At 41.7% G+C, this 23,007-nt stretch overlaps 1 protein-coding gene across 3 annotated transcripts in view; it reads left to right on the forward strand.

Moving 5' to 3' along the window:
• The window catches only part of SHROOM3 (shroom family member 3), a 289,238-nt gene that overhangs the window by 111,057 nt on the left and 155,174 nt on the right, over positions 1–23,007 (forward strand). For 2 of the 3 annotated variants that reach the window (XM_033105949.1, XM_033105950.1), the window contains exon 1: positions 14,814–15,045. The exons of the other annotated variant lie outside the window; for it this stretch is intronic. The gene's annotated coding sequence lies outside the window, so the exon portion shown is untranslated. Of the gene's footprint in view, positions 1–14,813; positions 15,046–23,007 lie in introns of those variants that run through there. 3 annotated transcript variants of the gene reach the window in all.

The following is a 23,007-nucleotide window of genomic DNA, read 5'->3' on the forward strand; positions in this document are numbered from 1 at the left end:
TATTGAGCAGCTATGGGACCAGGCCTCAGCAATTACTTGTCAAGGCATTTCCATCCTTTTAGTAAGAGAAGGGGGTTCTTCCCTATTTTTAGACTGGTTTGACTGCAACAAAGCCTAAAAGATGTGGGTGAGAGCAAGATTCAAGGGGGCGGGTGGTGAAGGCAGATGTTTCCAGCCAGTGAAAGTCAAACCCAAACTGCAGAGAAATCAAATTTGTCAGGAAAAAAAGAGAAAAAGAAAGAGAGAGAGAGAGAGAGAGAGAGAGAGAGAGAGAGAGAGAGAGAGAGAGAAACAAAGAAAGAAACAAAGAAAGAAACAGAAAGAGAAGAAGGAAGGAAGGCAGGCAGGAAGGCAGGAAGGAAGGCAGGAAGGAAGGCAGGAAGGAAGGAAGGAAGGAAGGAAGGAAGGAAGGAAGGAAGGAAGGAAGGAAGGAAGGAAAGAAGAGGGAAGGAAGGAAGGAAGGAAGGAAGGAAGGAAGGAAGGAAGGAAGGAAGGAAGGAAGGGGGAAAAGGTGTCTTGCTCATGGCTGTAGATGGGGGTGGGGCCGTCTCAGGCACAGCCCCCGTCAGATCCCCAGAGGGGTCATTCTGGAGAAAGTGCTGCCCGCTTTGTGAAAGTTGAAGGACTTGGCCTTAGGTCACCGGACCAGAAACACAGCATGAGGAAGCGGAGCCGGTTCCCTAAGCGCCAGGTTGGCTGTCAGGCGTCCGTAACAGCTCCAAGGCCCGTGCTTGGCTTTGCTTTAATCTTACGGTTTTCCCTCCTCATTGGGAGCTGATGATTCAGTGTGTGTGTGTTTCATTGAATTTCTCCCTTCTCGGTCTTCAGCATCTTTCATGATTTCCTGTCTCCTTTCTATAACAGGTTTTCCTCCAAGTGTGAACTTTATAGACAACTTGAATTTTAAAATTGGTGCCTGTTTTCCATGCAAATCCCGGTTCTCTTTCCTAAATCAGACTGTCTAGGGGGAAGCCTGCTTTTTAATATACTTACCAAGTGATTCTAAGGTGCCCACAGAGGCAGGCGGCCTGCAGCACTAAATGTGGTCCCTTCCTCTGGCTGGAAGGTCATCCCTATGGCTCTTTCCTTGCTCGTTGACCCACATAAGATCCAAAAGAATGGGATCCTGTTGGTTTGAGCAACTCCATGGTTATTCCCTGAAGTGAAAGATTAGCTTCCTGCCTCTTCTTGGCCATGATGTGTAAGTAAAATTCAAAATTTAGATTTTCAACTTTAAATAGAGATCGGAAACGGTTCTCATCCTCTCTAAACTCCCTCACAAACGTGTTTGAACACAACCCAAATGCACAGAAATGTTCAAAAATAGCAATAGTGTGTGGCCTGCCTGCTTTCCAAGGGCATAGCAGCCTGCAGCAGTTTCTAAAAATAGGCCTTTCTAGTACAGGTCACTAAGCAGGAATGGCCTCCGCCGTGTCACTCTGTTTACACAGTTTTCCATCTGACACCTTCATAGCAACAACGCTGACTTGATGAAGCATGAGGACCTACATGGTCTGTGGGAATTCCTGGGAAAGTGCAACCTGGCCTGCCGCTGCCCGCCCCCCGGGGAAGGTGAACATTCAGCAGCATCCCCACCGACCCAGACCCGCGGTGTTTGGATTAAGGGCCCTTTCACCCTTTGCTTCGGGATTCCTTGTCCCCTCTCCATCACTGTCTCAAAGTCAGGGGCAGAGGTCAAAAACTCCAAGTCACTCTAGGAGATACCAAGGAACAGAAAAATAAGCTCGTCTTCAGGAATTTAAGACCCAAAGTGTTGGTTTGGTTTAATCGATCTTGCATTTTGCCTCTTTGCAAAATTGTGAGTTTACAAGGCATCCTGTAGTTGCAAATTTAATTTTGAGAACTTCCAATAAAATGTCCAGAGAAGGTTAATTTACCTTTGATATTTTGGGAACAGCCCTATAAGAGTGAGAGTTCTTTTCTTCTCATGGAATCATCTATGGACACACCTGTCCTGGCCCCTAAATGCAGACAACCTGAGTGGTATTTGAATTAAGATTTCTTGGGATTAACATTCTAAAATTAAGGAAATGGAATAAAAGAATGGGGGCACTTGGCTTTAAATATACATGAGGTGATTGAACTGGATCACCGAGCATTCGCATTCCTAGTAGATTCATAGTAGGTTCTGAAGAAGCAGATTCTTTTGGATCAAATGTAGAATATTATCTCTAGGAATCAATTTTGATTCACAAGTTAGCCTGCCACATTTAAATAAATGATTCCAGTAAGCTCTCACCCATAAGTTTGGGGCATTCTAAGCATTTCTTCCTCTCATTTGATTCTCACAACAAGTTCATGAAATAGGGACGTTTAGTACTCCATTTTACAGAAGAGGAAACAGACTTTCAATAGGTCAGACTGGATAAGGGGACACCTCTATGAAGTGCAGATTTGAACTCCAGTCTAGCTGACACAGAAGCCCAAGCTTTTAAGCCCGTAGGTGTTCAGACAAGCTGGCATTCAATGATTGCTCAAACCCCTGAACCAGCACGGGTTCTTCTGCCTTTGGGAAACCACAGTTTGGGTTCTGCTGATGCTTTTGTTTGTTTTGCTTTCAAGACAGTACACACTGGTGCCTTTTGTTTCCCCAGCAGCGTTGATTCAGATTCCCTTAGATAAATTAACCTTCCCATGTTGTCTAACTCATTTGAACGGAGTACATCCACAAGCCAATAAAAATAGAAATGGAATGGAAATAGAAACGCAGGGAGAAGGAAAAGTGACAGGGTTTTATGGTTATTAAGATGTAAGTACAGGTTCATCATTTTCTGCTTTCCCCCTAAACAAAACAAAACAAAAAAGCCCCACAGCTTGATTCTAATCACAGGTTGTTCTATAATTTTTAAATGGTTGAAATACCTGATTAATATGGAAATGTTGGAGCATTCATTGTTTTGTAAGAGAACATTTGAGATTTTATCACTTCTCTTCCACACAGTAGATGCTTGAAAATGATGTTGAGTGTAAGTGTTAGACTTGAGTACTTACCCACAGCCCTGGAAGAGTCTGTCCCTTGCAGGATGAATTTGGCTGAGGTCTAATCCAACTTCTGAAGGAGACGAAAGGTATCTTCGTCCTCTGTTCTTGCCAGCATCCTAAAGAAGCCCCCTGGCTTCTTCCCATTTCAGTACCCACTGCTCTCTGCACACTCTGCCTGCTCTCTCTCAAATCTTTCCTCTGTAGGAAATTGTTGTTCTGTCTCTTTCCTGGTTCCTCATTCAAACTTGCCTTTCGATTTCTTGCTGCCTCTGAGCCTTGCTGGGGGATGACTTTCTGCGCTCCAAAGGCATGGCTAAGAATAGCTGAAGTCCTCTGAGAATAATACAATCTTACATTGATATAAAATGGCAGTAATAAAGCTATTATTCATATTTTTAAAAAGCAATTTTGAAGGGTGTCAATAGCTTAACGTAAACAAATATGTTTCCAATGGTGTTTTCTCTGTGACAAATTGTTTGGAGCTCTCTGTGGATAGAAAAGTGGGTCTTGCCATTAGAAGCCTTCAAGTGATGGGCTAAAGGTGACCTCGGCCTCATAGGTTGGCCTTGGCCACGTCAGTCAGAGTCCTGACATAGTTCCTATGTGGACCCCTCGAGTACAGTCAGCAGGGAGCCGTGGTGGACAGTGATGGTAGGCCCTGGAGATGAGGGTTAAAGGATGCATCATGCAAAGTAGAGTTAAAATGCTTGTTTCACAATTTTGGAAATCATCTTACAGGTATAGTATGACGATGCAAATATGACAATCCGTATCTTAAATATAGCAAAAAGAAAGTGATTGGTATGTTTCAGGTATGGATTTGCCCCTTTGTAGTCTGTCTGCAGGGAGGGCTTTATCCCAAGTTAGTTTTCCTCTGCCACCTGGCTGTTTCTGAAATATTAACACAAGCTTGAAAGCCAGTATGCACAAATTGGGCTTTAGCTCTGTTAATTGCTCTCAATTGGCACAATAATGAGACTATATAATGATTGAGATTTGTGGGCTGAAGCAGGCAGTGTGATGAAGGGACAGTCTAATAACCTTATCACCACATGTGCATATGCCATAGTAGGTCAAATGTGGGGTTGCAGATTTAGGAAATGAAAATATAGGATGACCAATTTGAATTTCAGATAAACAAGTCATGTTTTAGTAAAAGTATGTCCCTGATGTTATCTAACAACCCTAGTCCCGTGGCAACTTAGTTGTACAGAAAAAAATGTGGATTCTTTATTTCATCTAAACTTAATCTGGTCTTCCTCATAAACCCACACTTGATGGTTAGCAAGGAAACAAACTTTTAGTCCTAGCCAAGTTAGAAGCTAGCCTGGTCTAATTGTTAGAATAGTCCCGGGTGGTGATGCTTAGTCTCTAACATAAAATGCCCTCCTCTCACGTCATCTTCTGTCTTTACTGCCCAGCTACTTTGCCAAAATAGTGTCTAGGGGGTTTGGGGCAGTGGTGAGTGCAGATCTTAGGGCTCAGTGTCCCCTGATCTCCAGGCCCTGCCCGTGGTCTTCACTGCTGACCTCCACCATTGAATTTTGCAGTGGGTGAACTCATGGTCCGCTCTGGCCTGGGCAATCCCCCCAGGGATCCCTGGCAACTTCCATTGGCAGCCTCACTTCGGCTCAGCTCCCATTAGCTTCAGACACCTTAGTGTCTACCAAGTTCTTCATCTCAGTAATCACTGGCCCAGGGATTACCCTAGAATTCACTCACCCCATCATAGCTGCCTCAGTCCAAGTCTACTGGCTGGCATCTGACATCTCTCTAAATTGAGTTGGGCCAGGCCCTCCCCAAAGTGAGCTTCTGCTAGAGTCTCAATGGAGCAATGGAGCCAGGATTTCCTGACCCCCACTTACCTTGCATGTTAGCACTCTTCTCCCTGAGGCCAGAGAGGTGAAATCAGAACTTGGTTCTGACAGTGTGACTTGCCACCATTCTTTCCCTTATTCCCACAATATCCTTGAATCGCAAGGGCTGGACTTCCTCGCTATTCCTTACTCTGCTCTGTGCTCCTTCTGTAACTGCAAGCCTCCTGTCTCAGGTGAGAGGGGTACCTTCCTTGCACTATGGGAAAACTTTGATGATAGGAATCCTCTAGGCTTAACCCTGGAGAGGTTACAGCAGTTCTCAAAAGCGTGGTCACTGACCAGGTAGGGCCTATGAAATGCAAATCCTTAGGCCCTCCTCTAGACCTACTGAGTCAGAAACTCTGGGGCTTTGGCCTAGCAATCAAAGGTTTGCCAAGCTTTCCGGGTGATTCTGATGCACCATAAAGAAGCCTGGCTTTAAAGATTCCAGCAGATTCTCGTACTCCTCCCTTATGCATTCCAAGCCTAAGGTTTTATTAAACAGACCAAATAGACCCCCTCAATCCAGTTAAATGATTAACTTGGTAAATAAACTTGAAACATTTTTGGTTACAAAAAGGAATTTGCAGCCTTAAAAAAGGAAGGAAATTCTGACACATGCTATAATATGGATGAACCTTGAGAACCTTATGCTAAGTGAAACAAGCCAGTCACAAAAAAAGCCAACTACTGCATAAATCCACGTATGTGAGGTACCTAGAGTCGTCAAATTCATAGATATGGAAAACAGAATGGAACTTGCCAAGGCCTCGGGGTCAGGTGACTGGAGAGTTATTGTTTTATGGGTGCAGAGTTTCAGTTTGGTCAGATGAGAGGAGTTCTGGACATGGATGGTGGTGATGGTTGCACAACAATGAGAATGTCTTAATGTCACTGACTTGCACACTTAAAAATGGTTGAGATGGTACATTTTGTGTTGTGTGTATTTTACCACAATCAAAAATTTTTTAATTAAAAATAAACTAAGGAATTTGGTGGCTTAAGCAAAGATTAAAATTGTGTGTTAAAATGGCCTAATTTCTTAAGCAACAGGTATTGATTTGAAGGAAGGTTGCATGGCTAATTCAGCTGGTTATCTGTGGAACAAAGTCCTGGACATTAGAGTTTAGATCTAAATTTTGAAACGGATGCTCCTGGTAAGTTTGGGTATTTCAGCAGACATTAGTTGAGTTTCTGAGCTACCTAAAGTGTAAGAAGAAGCTGGTCAAATAGATCTGACTCTAGAATTCAAATAGGATAGTTGGTCTCAGTGTGGCTGTTGGTATAAAAGGTAAAGTATACTTGGAATTTTTTCATATCTCAGGCTAAAAAGCCTTGGGCATAAATGAACTCCTAGTGGCCTATAGCCTTCTATGTAAAAAGAATTGACAAGCCATCAGCTTCTCCCCATCTGCCAAAAGGAAGAGCCACCGGGGAGGGCCTGGCAGTACACCTTGTCCATAAGCTTGACTAGGAGGTCTTCTAGGTCCCTTTGTGCCTCTACTCTGCCAGTCATTTGGCACTGTGTATATGAGCCCATCCTCCCTAGGGGCAGCAATGAGAGGGTGGTATTGGCAGATGGTGGGGCTTTAGACCCCCCTACCTCCCAATTATATGCATTGGTTGCCCACCCAATAAAATAATATCCTTAGTATAAACAGTTTATGATTTCTCAATGTCATTAAAGAATGAATGAAAGCATCTTTAGAAAAGTGTTGCCAGTCTAAGTAAAAACAGTGAACTTACTATGCAGAACATAGCTGCAAGACCAGTTGCCTGCAGCTCCTTCACAATCCACTTGCCACCGGGAAGCACCATATATGGGATATCCTATAGCCACCACTGTTCTAGTCCAATTTCCATGCTGCACAAATTTCCAGGGAGAAATATCTTTAGACACCCAAATCAGCTTCCTGTCTCAAAACTCTATTCAAACAAGATAATGTTCTCATAAGCCCCAGGAAATAGATAGGGTAGACCTATGCTATTAATAGGTATTTTTTTTCACTATGTTCATTAAGTTGTTTTAAAAATGAAAGTACCTAGATAATAAACATCAGCTTTCAATACCTTTCAACACCAATAGCTGTCAATACCTTTCAATACCACCATCAATCCTTATAACGTGAATCCTGGTCAGATTCTAAATTGAATTAGGTTCATATGCTTCTGGTTAAGAACTGAAGTTTATCATATTCTTGTGGAAGAGTTAAGAAAACACACCAGTTACTAATTTGATGGGAGGCCATGTAGACCAGTGGAAAAATACCTGGGCTTTGTAATAGCCCTGCCCTTGAACCTAGACTTTTCATGTATCAGCTATGTGGATCTAGCTGCATAAATTATCACAGGTCCAGTTTTCTTTAGCTGTATAGTTGGAATCAATTTTGTCTAAATTTGTATCTCTGATGGTTTTTGTAATGCTTAAGTGAGACGCTCTATGCAGAATGACAAGTACATACTTGGTATATGGGAAATGATAGTTATAGGAAATGTGAAAGTATAAGCATCAGAACTTGAAGAAGTACTTGGCTAAGTCTATGGGCTCCTCGTGGTGTTGGGTTTACCATGACTCTTTCCAGTTGTACCTTTATTTAAACCCAATTTTCTTTCTTTCAGACCTGAAGCAACTAAATCTGTTATCAATTTCCCATGATTAAGATTTGAACTAGGGAACAACAGGCAAAGCTAATTGATGTGGAGGTCAAAAGTGGGGGTGGGGAGTCTGGAATAGGCTGGAAACATCTGGAAGGAACCTTATATGGATGCTGGAAATATTCTATATCATTTTTACTGTTTACTTAAGGTTAGTGTACCTTACACACTCTGTGTGTTAAACCTTAATAGAAAATTAAAAATGATTTCAACTAAGTGTTGATAAGGATCAGAAGATCTCCACATATCAAATCCACTATTAAAGCTAGTCAATTTTATTTTTAAAAAGCCAACTCAGTGAATTTAATCAAGTTCCTTGATTGGCAGAAATTGAAAACTACATCTTAAGAAGCATTTGGCCTGCAGACGTTTGTTTGATCTAGAAATATTTGGCCTGCAAACATTTGTTTAGCCCACATTAAAATCTGGAAGTTTTACATAAGAATCTGGCTCTCTGGCTTCTGGAAAAATCAGATGACCTGGCAGCAGTGGCTTGGAGCGGTGTGTGCCCACGTCAGGTGAGGCGTCCCCTCTCCAGTTTCCTTTGGGGTGCCACAGCTTTCTGTGATCTCACACCTGCCACTTTTTTCATTCCAGACAATTGTCCAAACTGCGTATTTTCCAGTAGAGGACTGGTTGACAGTTTTTAAAACTAAACGGGGGCTGGGAATCACTGTGTCTTCTTCTCTTTGATCTTTCCAATGCCCACCATGTCCAGCACTCGTGAACTGTTTGCTGAGTGAATAAAACACCCCACATAATGTGCTGACTACCTGCTTGTGACATCTCCTGTCATGTTTCTTTTCAAGGCACGTGGATTTCCTAGCCCCACTGTGATTCAATCTGCCCTTTTGTGCTGGAGTACAAGATGGAGGCTTAGGAAAGCGAAAGGAAGAATGTTCTCCACACTGTCCATTTCAATTATGACTTAAAGCAGGTTTTACTATATATACCAAGTTATTATCAGGCTAATTGCTTGACAGCCTCTCTCATTACTGCTGGCTGGCGCCATTCAACTGATTTACTCTGCTGATATATGGAAGGGGGCGGCCCGGCATATTCTCCCTAAGGAGAAATCTGCTAGCCAGAAAAATACCCAAACTCCTAAACACTGTACATGCCATACACATCCCATTTCTAAGTCACAATAGATATAGCATATACAGTAGTGTTTAAGAGCATATACTTTGAAATCAGGCTGCCTGGGCTCAAGTCCTGCTACCCCCACTTGCTAGGTTTGTAATCTTGGGCAAGTTTTCCATCCGTCTGTGCCTGAGATTCTTCAGCTATAAAGTGGATATAATAATAGTAGCTCCCTAGTAGGGTTTTTAGAAGAGTTAAAACAAAATATGTAAAGTGCTCCGTATCCTGCCTGATACACAGTAAACACCTGCTAAGTAATAAATACATATACGAGGTCTGACAATTACATTCATGAACTCATCCTACAAAAAGTGCTACATGCCTCATTGCTGAATATCACTATGGTCACCTTTGAAGCACTCCTTTTGGGAAGCTATGCACCGATGCTCGTGCCTAGTCCAACCTTCCAAGCAATTTTGGAACTCTTTTTCTGGAATGGCCATCAGAGCTGTCATTGTATTACCCTTGATGTCCTGAATGTCATCAAAATGTCTTCCTTTCAATATTTCTTTTATCTTCGCGTAAAGAAAGAAGTCATTGGGGGCCAGATCAGGTGAATAGGGAGGGTGTTCCAATACAGTTATTTGTTAACTGGCTAAAAACTCCCTCACAGACAGTGCCATGTGAGCTGGTGCATTGTCATGATGCAAGAGCCATGAATTGTTGGCGAAAAGTTCAGGTTGTCTAACTGTTACATGCGGCCTTTCCAGTACTTCCAAATAGTAAACTTGGTTAACTGTTCATCCAGTTGGTACAAATTCATAATAAATATCTCTCTGACATCAAAGAAGGGTAGCAACATCATTGCAACAAGTTCACGAATATAATTGGCCGATCTCGTATAATTATATAAATGTAATTGACATTTGCTGTTACCTTTATACCTTATTCATTTTTTTATATTAGCTGTGTAATTTTCCTAGAGATTGAAATTAGTCGTTAATAATGCTGTAATTTGTGTTCTGCAATGCTCTTTCTTCAGGTTTTTTTTTCACCCTCAAGAATGTGAACCCTAATGTAATTCCTCTATACCTATCATTCTTAGCATTCAGTGGTAACTTGGGGTTCCCCATTACAGATATTGGGACTTTGAAGGGATGACTGAGCTCAATGCCTTTATTTGCTACCTTCTGGCCCCTAACATTCTTAGGAAGAAATACCTTGGTTTCCCCCAAAGAATTAGAGACTGTGAAGAGAGAAAAAAGAACAGCGGTGATGTGATTACTTTAGGCCTGTTAGTCTCAGACAGCACAAAAGAAGCATAATGCAAATTGAAACGCGTAACTTTCATTAGGAACACCAGCAATAAAAAACATGTCATGCCTTCTGACTTCTGTATCATAAGTGGCTTATGTCCTATGATTATTATACAGGAAAGGTATTGTATAATAATACTTTGGACTTAACTGACGTCTTTTATGACTCAACGAGGCCTACGGGCATTATCTTATCAATCTTGATGTCAGCATGTGGTTGGTCAGATTGGGATAAAAAAATATTCACCTGAGTACAAAGTGAGCACAGCTCAGCTGCTGTGTGTCCACTTTCCTTAGAGTGTCCTCAAGGATCTGACTCCCTTAGACATACTCAGAATTCTCCAACAAATACAGTTTCCCATGAAATTAAATAAAAATGGACTAGAAAAGAGAAACTAAGCTTATTAAGTTTCTCTCTAGGTTCAATGCCCAGTTTTCTTTTCAGCCTGGAATGTCCATGTGAAAATTTGCAGAGTTGGGCTAAACTAATTCTGAACCACACAAAAAATTATTTCCTTTTTTTTGTCCTTATACAGCATCGTCACCTTGGACGTTGTCACTGTCCTTGCCAGTGTGATCTATTCGTCATTGGCTCTTCCTTCTAATGACCCAGTGTGATTTCTAGAAGTGAGAGGTGCAGGATAACAGTTCTACCTGAATTGTTTACATGATTTTATAAAGTCGAGTTTACTTATTGAGCATCTAGTATACGCCAGTCATTGCTCTGGATGCTTGGGACTCAGCCATGATCAAAACAAACATCTCTGTCCTAGTGAAGCTGACATCCTTCTGAGCAGAGGCAGGAATAATAAACACAATACAAATGCAAATTACACAGTATGTTAGAAGGTGGTGAAGCGCTCTATGAAAAGAAAGCAGACCCAAGGCCAACAGTCTGTTTTTATCTCCTCCACTCATAAAAGTCTTTCAGTTCCTCCTGGGAGTATTGAGGACAAACTTTTAATTTTTAAAACTATACGCTGGAAGTACTTTGAGCTTCTGGAGCATACCATAAAAATATAAGAAAGTGTCGTACAGGCATTTAAATCTACGTTACGTAGTGGATAAATCTACCTTATAACTGCTGGAGAACAGTATAACTGTTATCCACAGACACAACGAAACTGACAATCAGTAAGGAAACCACATTTTCTTCATTATTTTGTGAGGCTTTCCCTCCGTACAGTTCCCATCTCTAACCACAAACAAGCACCCTACAAGGACATGTGCAAATCATTAAGGAAAAATACCAGTGGAAATCTGGTGTTCTGAAATCAAGACTATCTATCTTGGTCTGCAGTTTATAAAGAGTAACATAAACCTCTCCTGATTGTGGGTTTGTTTTTTAAAAGGTAATAAGAAGAAAACAGGATGTGCCTGAATGGATGGCTTACTTACTAGCTTTTAGAGAAAAGGAAAAGGAAAACCCCCATATTTCTTCAAAAACTCATCTAGCATATTCTTTTTTCCCTCTTCACCACAGATGTTAGTGCTGGGAGGAACTTCATCACATTCTGGATTAAAATGAGGACTAGAGCCCAGAGACGATGAGTGACTTGCTCAGGGTGACTTAGCTGGGCAGCAGCACAAGCAGAAGGGAAAGCCCAGTGCCTCACGTCCTGGTCCAGCACACTGTGGGTTCCATAGCCCTTCTTCCAGATTCGATCATCAATGCTTCTTTAAGCACACTGCACAACCCACAACAGTGGATTGCCAAAGAAGCTAGGCAGGTAATAAATGAGAAGTCTAAGATGTTCGTGAAAGCTTTCCAGATGCTCATAGAACTATGAAGTAGAGCAAGCAGGAAATAAAAGAGAGGGCTGAGGGCAGAGCGTATGGGGGAGGGGGTAGGAGTGGGAAGCACGGTGGGGGACGGGGGGGGGGGGGGACAGCATGGCATGGATGGTTTCTCTTCTGGAAGAGGGGGAACTAGTGCAGTGTGAAGAGCTTCCTATGCACTGAAGTCACGTGCACTGACTGTGAAGGGTGTCACTTCCACACTCCACTGTCCCCCTGTCCATGAGTGGCTGCCAGACTACCAAAGGGTGATGGGGACACAGCGTGCACCATCTCACTTCAGGTCCTGGGAAAGGTGGGAGAAGGATCATCCTGCCCACACCACTGCCACTAGGTAACATGTGAGCTACCTTCGTGGGCCAGGCACCGGGCTAAGTGCTTTACTTACATCATCACATTTCGTCCTCATGTCAGATAGTTTCTATCATCAGTCCCATTTCAGAGGAGAGAAAACTGAAGCTTAGAGAAGTGTAGTAATTGATCCAGGGTCACAAAGCCCGTGAATGCCAAAGTCAGAAGTCAGATTCTCCTTCATAGAGGGTAGTGATACAAAGCGTGGGCTCTGGAGTCAGATTGCCAGGGTATGAATCCCAGCTCTGCTGCTTGCTAGCTATGAAGGGTTCAACACATTACTTAACCTGAAGGGTTCAACACATTACTTAACCTCCCCAAGACTCTGTTTCCTCCTCTGTAAAGTTGTAACAATAATTACAGTATTTACCTTATAGACTTGTGGTGATAATTAGAGAATGTAACATAGTGACTACTGATACATAATTAATTACTAGTTGTGTGGCAGTAATGTAGTACCACAGTACTAGTTGTGTGGTAGTCGTGTGTGGTAACTATAGCTCAACTACAGGTTGAATCACATGAAATTGCTATTGTAGTAGACCAAAAATTGTTGAATATTGACAATTTCATATGGTTCAATCTGATACTACATAGGCATCCTTCTTTGTATATATGACAGTGGTTGCCTTATTCATCTCATAATTTGTGTAAGGACAAGTGACTTCATTGCTTTTTTTTCTTTACTTGCCTGCTTGTTACAGATTTTCTGAAGAATCACATAGTGATATCCTCTATTCTAATGTAATATAGCATCCATGAAGACCTACACAATATACACAGTTCCCACAGCCACCAATCTGTTGAAGCCATTGTCACAGGGAACTTGGAGGAGAATAGACTTGAAGTGAACTTAAATTGTACAGAGCTGCACTATAAGGAAATTACTGGTGGAATGCAGAAGGAGCAGTAGTATCCTGGCTCCTTTAAACCACTGTGAATGTTCTGCTCCTTGTGGGAATGGCATCCCCATACTAGACGACTAATTGTGATAAACAGATGTCAAGCATAGCCAGTTGTCATTCCACATGGTGGAGATGAGCTCCTGGTCAGCATCGGGAGGTTAAATTTAACACATTCAAAATTAATTTCATGGCCTGGATGCTCTTGAACTCTAGCTTGGTGGGGGTAGCCTATGAAAGGAGGACATATAACTCAGTTGTGGTGTTTGGGGAGGCTGCAGGAGCAGAACATAAAACAAGGATAAGAATCTTGCCTATGAAAAAAAACGGAAGGCTACTTTTAAAAGAATGCACCTATGATGCAAGACCTAGTGGAACGTTTCTCTTCTGAAAGATGATTCTCTGCCCACCTGACCATGGTTCCCACCCCACAGTTGCCTCAACTTATTTCCTCAGATTTCATATAATGTAGTGATATAAATAGCTCTGGAATTCAAGTGGAACATCCTGGAGAGACAGGCTTTCTAGTTAATACAGGAACAGTCTTTAAATAAAATTAGTCTCATCTTTGAAACATACTGATCCTTTAGATCTTCGAGGATGCTTTTAGACTTTCTTGGTGTTTGGAATGGAATAGAATACTACTGTATTTAGAGTATAATGCTCCCTGTGATTTCAGTATTCTGCCCTGTGGGGGTGTGTGTGTGTGTGTGTGTGTGTGTGTGTGTGTGTGTGTTCCCTTTCCCTCTTCCTTCTTTCCACATCTAAAAAATAATCTGCAAGTCTTTTAAGGTTCTTTAGCAAGGAGGTTTACAAATTATCTGTGGATCCCATGATTTGTTTTTTCCCACCATAGCAGCTGTAAAGTGATGAAAATGCATTTACAGAGCCACTAAATCAGACATACTTGGAGTCCCATTTTCTTTCTGCATGCGCTATTCCTTTTCTCTCTCTTTGTGTCTATGGTTACTGTTAAGCTGACCCCTACAGTCTGGGGCAAATACCAAAACTTGAATCAAGCACTATTTATCTATACAGCTGCAAAGGGTTGCCGTTTCAGGGGCTCAGAGGATAGATTTAAGGAAAATTCCTGTAACTGGTAGCAGTTTAGGAAGCTGTTGGGATCCCATCCACAAAGCTGAGCTGCTTGGCACTTTACTGAATTTTAAAATGCAGTGTTTTGTTGTGCGTGTGTTTTTTTATATATAAGCACTATATTTATAGATTTTTGTGTCTGAGGTGATTTTTTTACAATATTGAATTTTATTGTTGGAAGATTTTTTTACAATATTGAATTTTATTGTTGGAAGATTTTTTATTGTAGAAAGATTTTTGTTTTTATTTGATTCTCCCTCCCCTTCTCCTAGTTTTATGAGAGACTATCGCTTGCAAAAACCATAGCTAATTAAAAATTGAACTTATTCAGCTGCAAAGAAGCCCGAGTGGAGACTAGCCAGGGTCAGACAGGGCCATGCAGTAGTTAAGGCTGCCCACACGGTTCGTTCTTTCTTACCTTCACTTTAATTGTTATCACAGTGCATCGTGTTATTTTTGAGTCAAAGAACCTAGTGCGACGATCTTTGGGGAAGGGCAGGAGATGGCTTACCCATTACCAAAAGCTCTCCTTGCAACCGCCTGACAAACAGCTTCTCCAGAGTATGGGGCAGGATTGTACGTGGACCCAGCATGCCAGCAGCCACTGTAGAAACCGGTTCTCAGGTTCTGGCCGCGTGTACTTCCCCTTACATCAGGGGCTTGCTGCTGTCAGGCGAGCCAGCTGGCGATTGGCTGGGAGGAGGGCAGTAATCCGAACTGGCTTTTGTACTTGGCTAATCAGGGCAGCCGTTTGATTGCAGGTTCCAAGCAGAGGTGCCTGGGTGGTGTCAGACACCTGTGTCTTAGCTTTTGCCTTCCTGGCACTGGCTCCTGTGGATTCCTTCTGTGCCGGAATTGTGCCTCTCTGCTACCTCCCCCAAACCACTGAGCCCCCTCAGTGGGTCAGCGTGGTCCAGTGTCACGCTGGACAGAGATGGCCAACAGACAACTGAAGACAATGGAATTGTGGGTTTAGACTTCCTAAAGGTAAGTCCATTTTAAACCAGATATTTCTCAACACTATTTTCTATGTTTATCTTGACAGAAAGGCCAATATTGGGAAGGTAAACTAAAGAGAGGCCGGGAAGTTGTTTAATTTAGGTCTTTATGATGAAATCACTAAGTTATTTGCCTGTCAGTTGTGCTGGCAAAATGATACCAAGGCATAAATAAAGATGTAAGGGGGTGGGGTGGGGTGGGGGGACTCGACAAATTACGGGAACCCTTGCAGGCACTTGATACCATTGCGTACTCCTTCCTATTTGATGAGGCACTCAAGTGATGATAGAACAAAGTAACGTTTAATTAAAGCCAACAGATATACTACGTGCCAGCTTGTACAATAACAGAAAGTCAGGCTGCATATCCTGGCTCTTTCCAATCATGCAACCCCAGGATTTCTAGTCTCATTCTAATTACTACTTATTTTTAAAGCTCTCTTTAACTTTTTCTCTTGTGAAATGAAAGCAGTTTTTCTTTTAAAGATTTAATTCAACATCAGGGAACTAGTGCATTTCACTTCAGTATGGGATTTGAGGTATTGCTTGGCTCACTTCACTAATATTTATGTGCAAGAGAAAGTCAGATTCTAAATGGGAGCACCTAACTTGGAGCAGCAGATGCTCAGGAATGTTCAGCTATGATTCTGATTAAACGTGGGCTCTACTCTGATTTCATTTTACTTGTAAGCTGATTGACAAATACGTCAAGGACCAGCCTGTCTCCCCTTTTAGATTGCTGTCGGCATCCTTGTAATTCTAGGATTTAGTCATCTAAGGTGGGTAAGAAAGCTAGTGGTTTGGGACTTGTGCTTACACCTCTGCCGGTTTTTGTCCTGTTAGGGAAGAAATAATTTTCCCTTAGATTTTTTTTTTTTTAATGAAAATTCTCTGAAATGGGCAAAGGTCTATTTATAAGTCCAAAGTTGTTCTGAGACTACTTTTCCCACCTTATTAATTCCAAAGATATAAATACCTTCGTGAAATATTAGGTTGGTGCAAAAGTAATCGCAGTTTTTGCAATTATTTTTCACCTTTTAAACCACAATTACTTTTGCACCAACCTAATACATGAAGTTCCGAATGATTCTGTTCAAGTAGTAAACAGTAATAGAGAGACCAGATAGAGGTGGTGAAAACACACAATAAGCATTCAGAAACCATTCACTGACAGTCTATTTTAATCATCCTGAAATATGTCTTTTTCTTCTAATGTTTATAGCCAGTTGGAAATTTCCATCTTTCTCAGCTGTTAACTAATTCGTCTTTATTAAAACATTTTCCTATAATGAGATGAATATGTTAGTAATACTAAATATAAATACTAAAACTGAATTGCTTTGATGAATAAAAGCATCAGAAATGGCATTACCCGTGTAGTGAAATGTGATCTTCACCCAAGTTTACAGCAATCATTTTTAATACAATGTACTTGCGAATACATTACAAGTGGAGATAATTGAAAAATCAGATTGGTTGCTAGGTAGATCAGTAGATACTACATGAATTTATAGTGTTGAGTGAGTTAAAGGAGAAATGGACTTGGAAAGCTAAATAAACATATATTTAGCATCAATTTAAATTATAAAATTCTACCTTCACATATGAATTACAACCTAGAGAGTATATAAATCAAAGATGATTTCCTGGGTTAAGGATAAGTCATTTTTGTATGGGAAAGGATAAATACCATCTTAGCCCTAATCACTATCTTAAAAAATAAAACAAAATACACTATCCATAAAAACAAAAACAAAACAACAACAACAAAAAAACACCTCTGTCCCGAAAATGTACAGAAAGGAAGAGCTAGTTGAAAAACCTCTTCATCTCAAGTAAAAAAGAAAATAAAATCCAAAAACCCCACATTTCATATTAAGCGTATAGAAAGCCCTTGTACACATCTGCAGAGTACCAGGGAACCCCCAAATCTGTAATTTAACATAATCGTTAATAACTAAGACATACACACAGGTATTTCATCCCAAAAACAGTATCATTAGAGAGTTAGATTGGGACAGGGGATTAAGTATCTTCAATTCATTATTCCCCAGTGACAGTTTTTAAAAGTCTTCTTTCTGGAGCCGTGGAATGTCTGCCAGGCTCCTTACCAGCCTGCGGTATGGCGAGGGTCCCCTCTGGTGTCATGGACAGCACACAATGGGGCACAATAGAGGGCACTCAGCCCCCGCCCCCCAGACACACACTCTGTGTCCCATTGGCTCTGCTTGAAAGGTTCAGCTATGCAAATAAGCTGCACACGTCAGGTACCTCCCTCCCCCCCATCTTTCCCTCTCTCCCCCTTTCTCTCTCAAAAACAACCCCAGGTCTCATCAGCCTTTGCACCGACTTTTCAGAGCTGGAGAGGCCTGGGAGCTGAGAGGCTGCACAGCTGGGTGAAACCTCCCCTGGCCCTGTGTTTTATGGCCAGATGGACCAGACAAGCATGCTGGGTCCCTTAGCTGTAGACACATGGGAAAGGAAGCATTTCCCCATCTCCACTCCTCTATGGATGGCTTCATTAAAATGTCACGGGTTAACAGGAAGAAGTTGGCACTCTTTGTTGGGCTAGACCTCTAAAAGCCATGTTTAAAAAGACAAACTTCCAGCGATCCTAATGTTCACATTTTGGAGACAAGAGGGGAGCCGTATCTCAGGACAAACGGATGATTTTGGACGGCAGGAGTCGAAGGAGCCTCAACTCGTTTTACGTCTTAGTGGGACAGATTAGATTCAAAAGTGAATGTCAGACGATGGTGGCAGTGTGGTATTTGTGGCATATCATCTGATATCATTGGGAGAAAAGCTCCGAGGGAACTTCTGTGACCTGAAACTGCTAGGATTGCTCTGATGTCCCGTCAAGTGATCAAGTGAGCACTGGCGTCAGACACTGAAGGAGGGCTTCGCTTGCACACTCCAGGCCTGGTTTTAAAGCCATGACTCTGGGGATGGAATTTAAACAAGCCCCACCCTGAAAAGCGATGGCTGTTTAGAATTACTTGTTTTTTTCCAACTACCAAAGCTCCTTAGTGACCAGTCAAACTACCAGTAGTCCCTTCCCAGCAAAAACAGTGGCTGGTATTTCGGACAGTAGTCCCAGCAATTAGACGCTGAGGGGTGGGTCTCCAAGTTCCTCCTGTGTCTTTTCCCTGGGAGCAGTGGAGGCCTATCTCCCTGACCTGATATTTATGTAATAATTTCAAAGTTATTTATTAATCATGGCTCATTAATTCCTCTATCTGATGCACGTAGGTCAGTGTCAGTATCCCAGCTTGGAAGACAGAGAAAGGTGATGAAACGGAATGATTTGTCCAACAGCACCAAGAAGTTAGTGAGAAAGTAGAAACTCAAATGCCATGCGGTCCTCCTTCCTTTTATGTCTTTCTGTCAAAAGAGAAATCAGGAATCCTTGAAACTTCTCCCGCAGCAATTCTGTCTGGGCACTAAAATGCTATAGTCCAAAAATATGCCGCTCTCTTTGCTGGATCACTCTGTGACTCGGAGGGGCTCACAAACAATGCAGCGAAGGGGGTGTGGAATGCGGTGTGCATTCTTGAGTGTGTGAGTGTGTGTGTGTGTGTGTGCGTGTGTGTGTGTGTGCGTGTGTGTGTGTGTGCCTGCACACACGCGTGTGCAGCCTCATACTCTCCTGAACAACTCAAAACCTCAGGGGAGTGTCGGTGAAGCTTGTCTGAAGCCTAAACTGCGAAGGACAGCAACCTCTCCGCTATGGTCTTTTCCTAGACAGGCCTGACCATTCATTTATAACAAATTTCAGCCGAGGCCACTTGACAAGGGAAGCCAGACGAGGAGGAGCTGCGGTGAGCTAGTCAGAAGGCAGGCCGGCATTGCCCCCGAAGGTATTTCAGGAATGTTAATGGTATGCCTGCGTGGAGGGCTTCAGAGCCCGGAGCTGGGGCTGAGAACGGTTCTGTGGCCATCTGTTGAGGCCCAGGAAGTCTCATAGCAACAGCTTCTCAAGAATGGTGCCTTTTTTTTTTTTTTTAATTAAAATTAACTAACACAAAACCAAAAACTGCTTCAGTGCTCAAGAAGAATTGGGACAGGATTCAGATTCTTTCTACAGAGTGATGAGCTTTTAAGGAAGAAAAGCCCCCACATCTTTCATTCCTGTTCTTTAAATGAGCAATTTGTACTTGGTTTTGAGGTCTTCATTTTTTTCCCCCCAGGGGTAGAATTCTTTTTCTGGGGGCGGGAGAGGGGGGAAAGGTGGTGTTGAAAACTTTCTAAAGCTGTGGAGAAATAATTGGCAAAAGTATGATTAAGAAAAAAGATTTTCCTGGTATTTGTTGCTCTTAGCAATTTTGTCAGCAGTTGCATTTTTCCCTCTGTAATAATGTGAGCTTTATAAGTCAGGCTGCTTAGTTAGTGAAATGAATGTCAGACAAAGACGTTAATTTTACTGTGATGAAGTATGTGCTCCAATATGAATCTCTCTCAAACCTGTGTAAGAGTTGACCTTAGAAAAAGAGCAAGGGAAAGTGATACTGGTAGTTTTTAATTTTTTAATTAATGAGGCATTAAGTTAGCCATTAACAAAAACTGTGTTTGTTCCTCAGGACAGAAGACCCTGTAAAATAATCAACACCTGAAGCCTAACTAGCAGCTGTGTGTACAGGGGCAGGCACGCTAGCCAGAGACAAAAGAAGTATAATCTATTCCAAATTCCACCCCTTACTGGGCTATTTTAGGAGGGTACACAACCTCTTAGAGCATAGTTCCTCATCTGCAAATTGGATTTCTGTATCGTTAGGAAGGTTAAATATAATCAGATGAAAGGAACTCTGGGAAACCCTCCTTGAATCTGAATGGAGTCTATAAAGCAGTATTATATGCTGTCATTCTTACCAGTGTCCAACCCTGGGAAAATATTCTCATGAGAACTTTTATATTCTCTTCATTTTTTTTAATTTGGCATTTTTTTAAGTTTCCCTCAAGCCTTACCAAACAAAATTTCCCCGTAGAGTCACAAAATATTCCAAGTGATTTGCCTACACATATATATCATTCTTGAATATAGTACACATGTGGAATATTTCATTCTATTCTTGATTGGTAGTGTGTATTTCTACTTGTGAATTTTTAGTCAGAGCTAATCTATTTCCCTTCATGGTCAAAGGTGATGCCACTAACTCTCAGGAAAAAGATATGTACTCTGAGTTTGGTTTCTAGAATGTGGGTTCCTAATGAAGTTTTTCTTTCTATAAAAAGCATGACCACTTACCCTCTCTGTACCCATTGCCTCATGTATAAAATTTAACCAATAAATATTTAATAAATATTTAAGAAGTGCCTCTCATGTGCCAGCTGTGTTTCTAGGTGCTGGATTTAGGGCATGAACAAAAGTACACAAAACTCCTTGCAATACATTCTGGTCAAGTAAGTCAATTGTGTTGAAGGTCATAAAATGACAACTGCTATGGAAAAATATAAAGCAGGGTAGTATGGTCTGTAGTAGCAGAGGGGACATTGCAGTTTTCTACAGGGTGGTTGGAGCAGGCCTGAGTAAGGTGATATTTGAAAGAAGGCCTGGAGTAGGTGAACCTTCAGGTAACTGGGGAAGAGCACTCCAAGCAGAGAGAACAGCAAATGCAAAGGTCCTGGAGACAAAGTGTAGTAAGGCACTTGTGATAAGGAAGAACCAAGAGTCAGTGCAGGAGGGGCAAAGGTCAGAGCCCCTGAGCCACTGGAAGGCATTTGGCTTTTACTCTGAATGACCACTATGAGAACTTACTTCATAGAGCTTGTTTCAAGGTTTAAATAAAATACTTTGTATAAAGCCTTTAGCACAGTGCCTACCACATAGAAATCTTCCATAATTGATAGCTATTGTCCATTTGTTTATTATTACCACTGTCAAGGATTTAAAGACAGAATGATGTGAGCACACAGAAGAGAGCTTTGTTCTGATCAAAGCTTATTGTTCTTATGAGAATTGAACTCCCAACCTTGGCCTCTTAAGTATTCAATTCTATCGCCTAAGAAGGTCCCCATTCTATATCTTCACACATATAGAGGGAAAAACTTAGTTTTTAAAAACTGGCCTTGTTTAAGCGAAACCATTGTTTCTATTATAAAAGTACTGAGTCCATACTCTCTAGGGACAGGTGTATTTTGATACATTTGTTTTAAATTTCAGCTACAAAAGTCCTGTTGAATTCCACTGAATTCACATGGTATCACAGTGTACTCATGTTTGAATTTTGATATGGATATCCTTCTCTAGGCCACAGGGTTCCAGGTTGGAAGGAGCCTATTGCAGATAAAATGAAAACAAGGAATCAATGTCTTTACTTCTCTCCTGAGCCTAGAAGAATGGCTTTCTGGGACACTTCAAGAGCCCTCTCTCACAATGATCTTCCTGGACACTCCTCTGAGTATCTAGATTGAGCTCCTCTTTTGAACTTGAAGGGTTTTGGTCATAACTCATGTCAAGTGATGACTAGCTCAGAAACTAGAAGAGAGGGAATTCTCCATGAATTTGAAGACCATCTTTTAAAATTGAGGTTATCCTTATTCCAGAACCTGGATAAGTGGTTTGGAAACAATAAAAGGAAGTACTTGATGATAACTAGAGATGCTCGATAAAGGAAAAGGCTGTCTAAAAATGTGAAACCTTATCAACGGAAATGTACCATTAGAGGCTGAGTAACCTATGGTCAGCGAGGTTATCAAACATTTGGATGACAGCTTCACTTCTAAGATGTCTTCCAAATTTGTGGTCCTGCTTTCTTCTAAGATCTGCTTATTGAAAATTAAATTCTGCAAGAAAAGTCACCTTAAATTCTCTTTAACTGACATCTAAGTTTGGGGATTCTGAGAGCAAAAAAACGACTGATTGTGGCGGCTCTATTCTGCTTAGGCGGGTGGCCCGGGGAGTCATCCAGCCCAGGGGAGAGACCCTGGCCCTGGTACCTGGAACCCCAGTCCTCCGCAGCACTGATAAAGCTGCACTCCTGTTTGCAAATTCCAAGGTTAGCATGTTGTGCTATCGCTACCGCCTGCTGCAGACTTACTTAGTTATGAACAGTGAGTGCAATAGACTATAGCTCACTTTTCCTTTTGAACAAATACTTGTAGTGTACTTATTATGTTCTACGTGATTTATAAAAATGCTTTCATAACTACCCTATGACAAAGCTACAGTTTTAACCCCCATTTAACAGGTTAAACAATTGAGGTATCTGTTCACTAACTAATCCAAGGTCACACAATAACAGCTGGGATTTAAACCCAAGCAGTGGGCCAGCAGGGTCTGCACTCGTAACTCCTACATTGGATATGCTCACAAAATGCTTTTTCTAGTCGCATGCATCTTTTACATTTGTGGTAGCTCTCCTGTTGATTTAGATTAAAAAAAATGATCTGGCAGATCATTACATTTTATGGCCCTCCACGAGGGCAGAGAAAGTAACCTGTTGAAACCCAGTGTCTAATGTAATGCCTGGGGCATGGCAGATACTCAAATATTTGTTGAATAAGTGAGGGAGTAAGGGTGTGACATGAATAAACAGTAGTAAGGCCAGAGAAATGCCTTCCTGATCTCACAGAGCCACAGAGACATATGTGATTGCAGGATGTCACTTAACGCAAAGCACTTTGATATTGAACACTCAAAAAATAGATATAATTAGGGGTGAGGGTATAATGGAGCAATTATTTGAACCTGTGTAAACAATTTCATCCCTTGTTAGGTGTTCATTGATATTTTAATTAATAAGTCACATCACACTGGAAACAGTGCCCGCCAGAGCTCCCAAACTAACAGCTGCTATGTGACAATTAGGAAAGGAGCAAACCAGGGAACCATGAATTCCACTAAATTGGGGTTTTCATGTGGGGTTTGGACTCAGTGCATTTCACAAATGGACATTAAGGTTCACAGACTTATTATGGAGTGGAGAAAGTAAGCCTGCGTCTGGCCAATTCC

This window comes from Rhinolophus ferrumequinum, chromosome 5 (genome assembly GCF_004115265.2).
Source record: "Rhinolophus ferrumequinum isolate MPI-CBG mRhiFer1 chromosome 5, mRhiFer1_v1.p, whole genome shotgun sequence".
NCBI classification, from domain to species: domain Eukaryota; kingdom Metazoa; phylum Chordata; class Mammalia; order Chiroptera; family Rhinolophidae; genus Rhinolophus; species Rhinolophus ferrumequinum.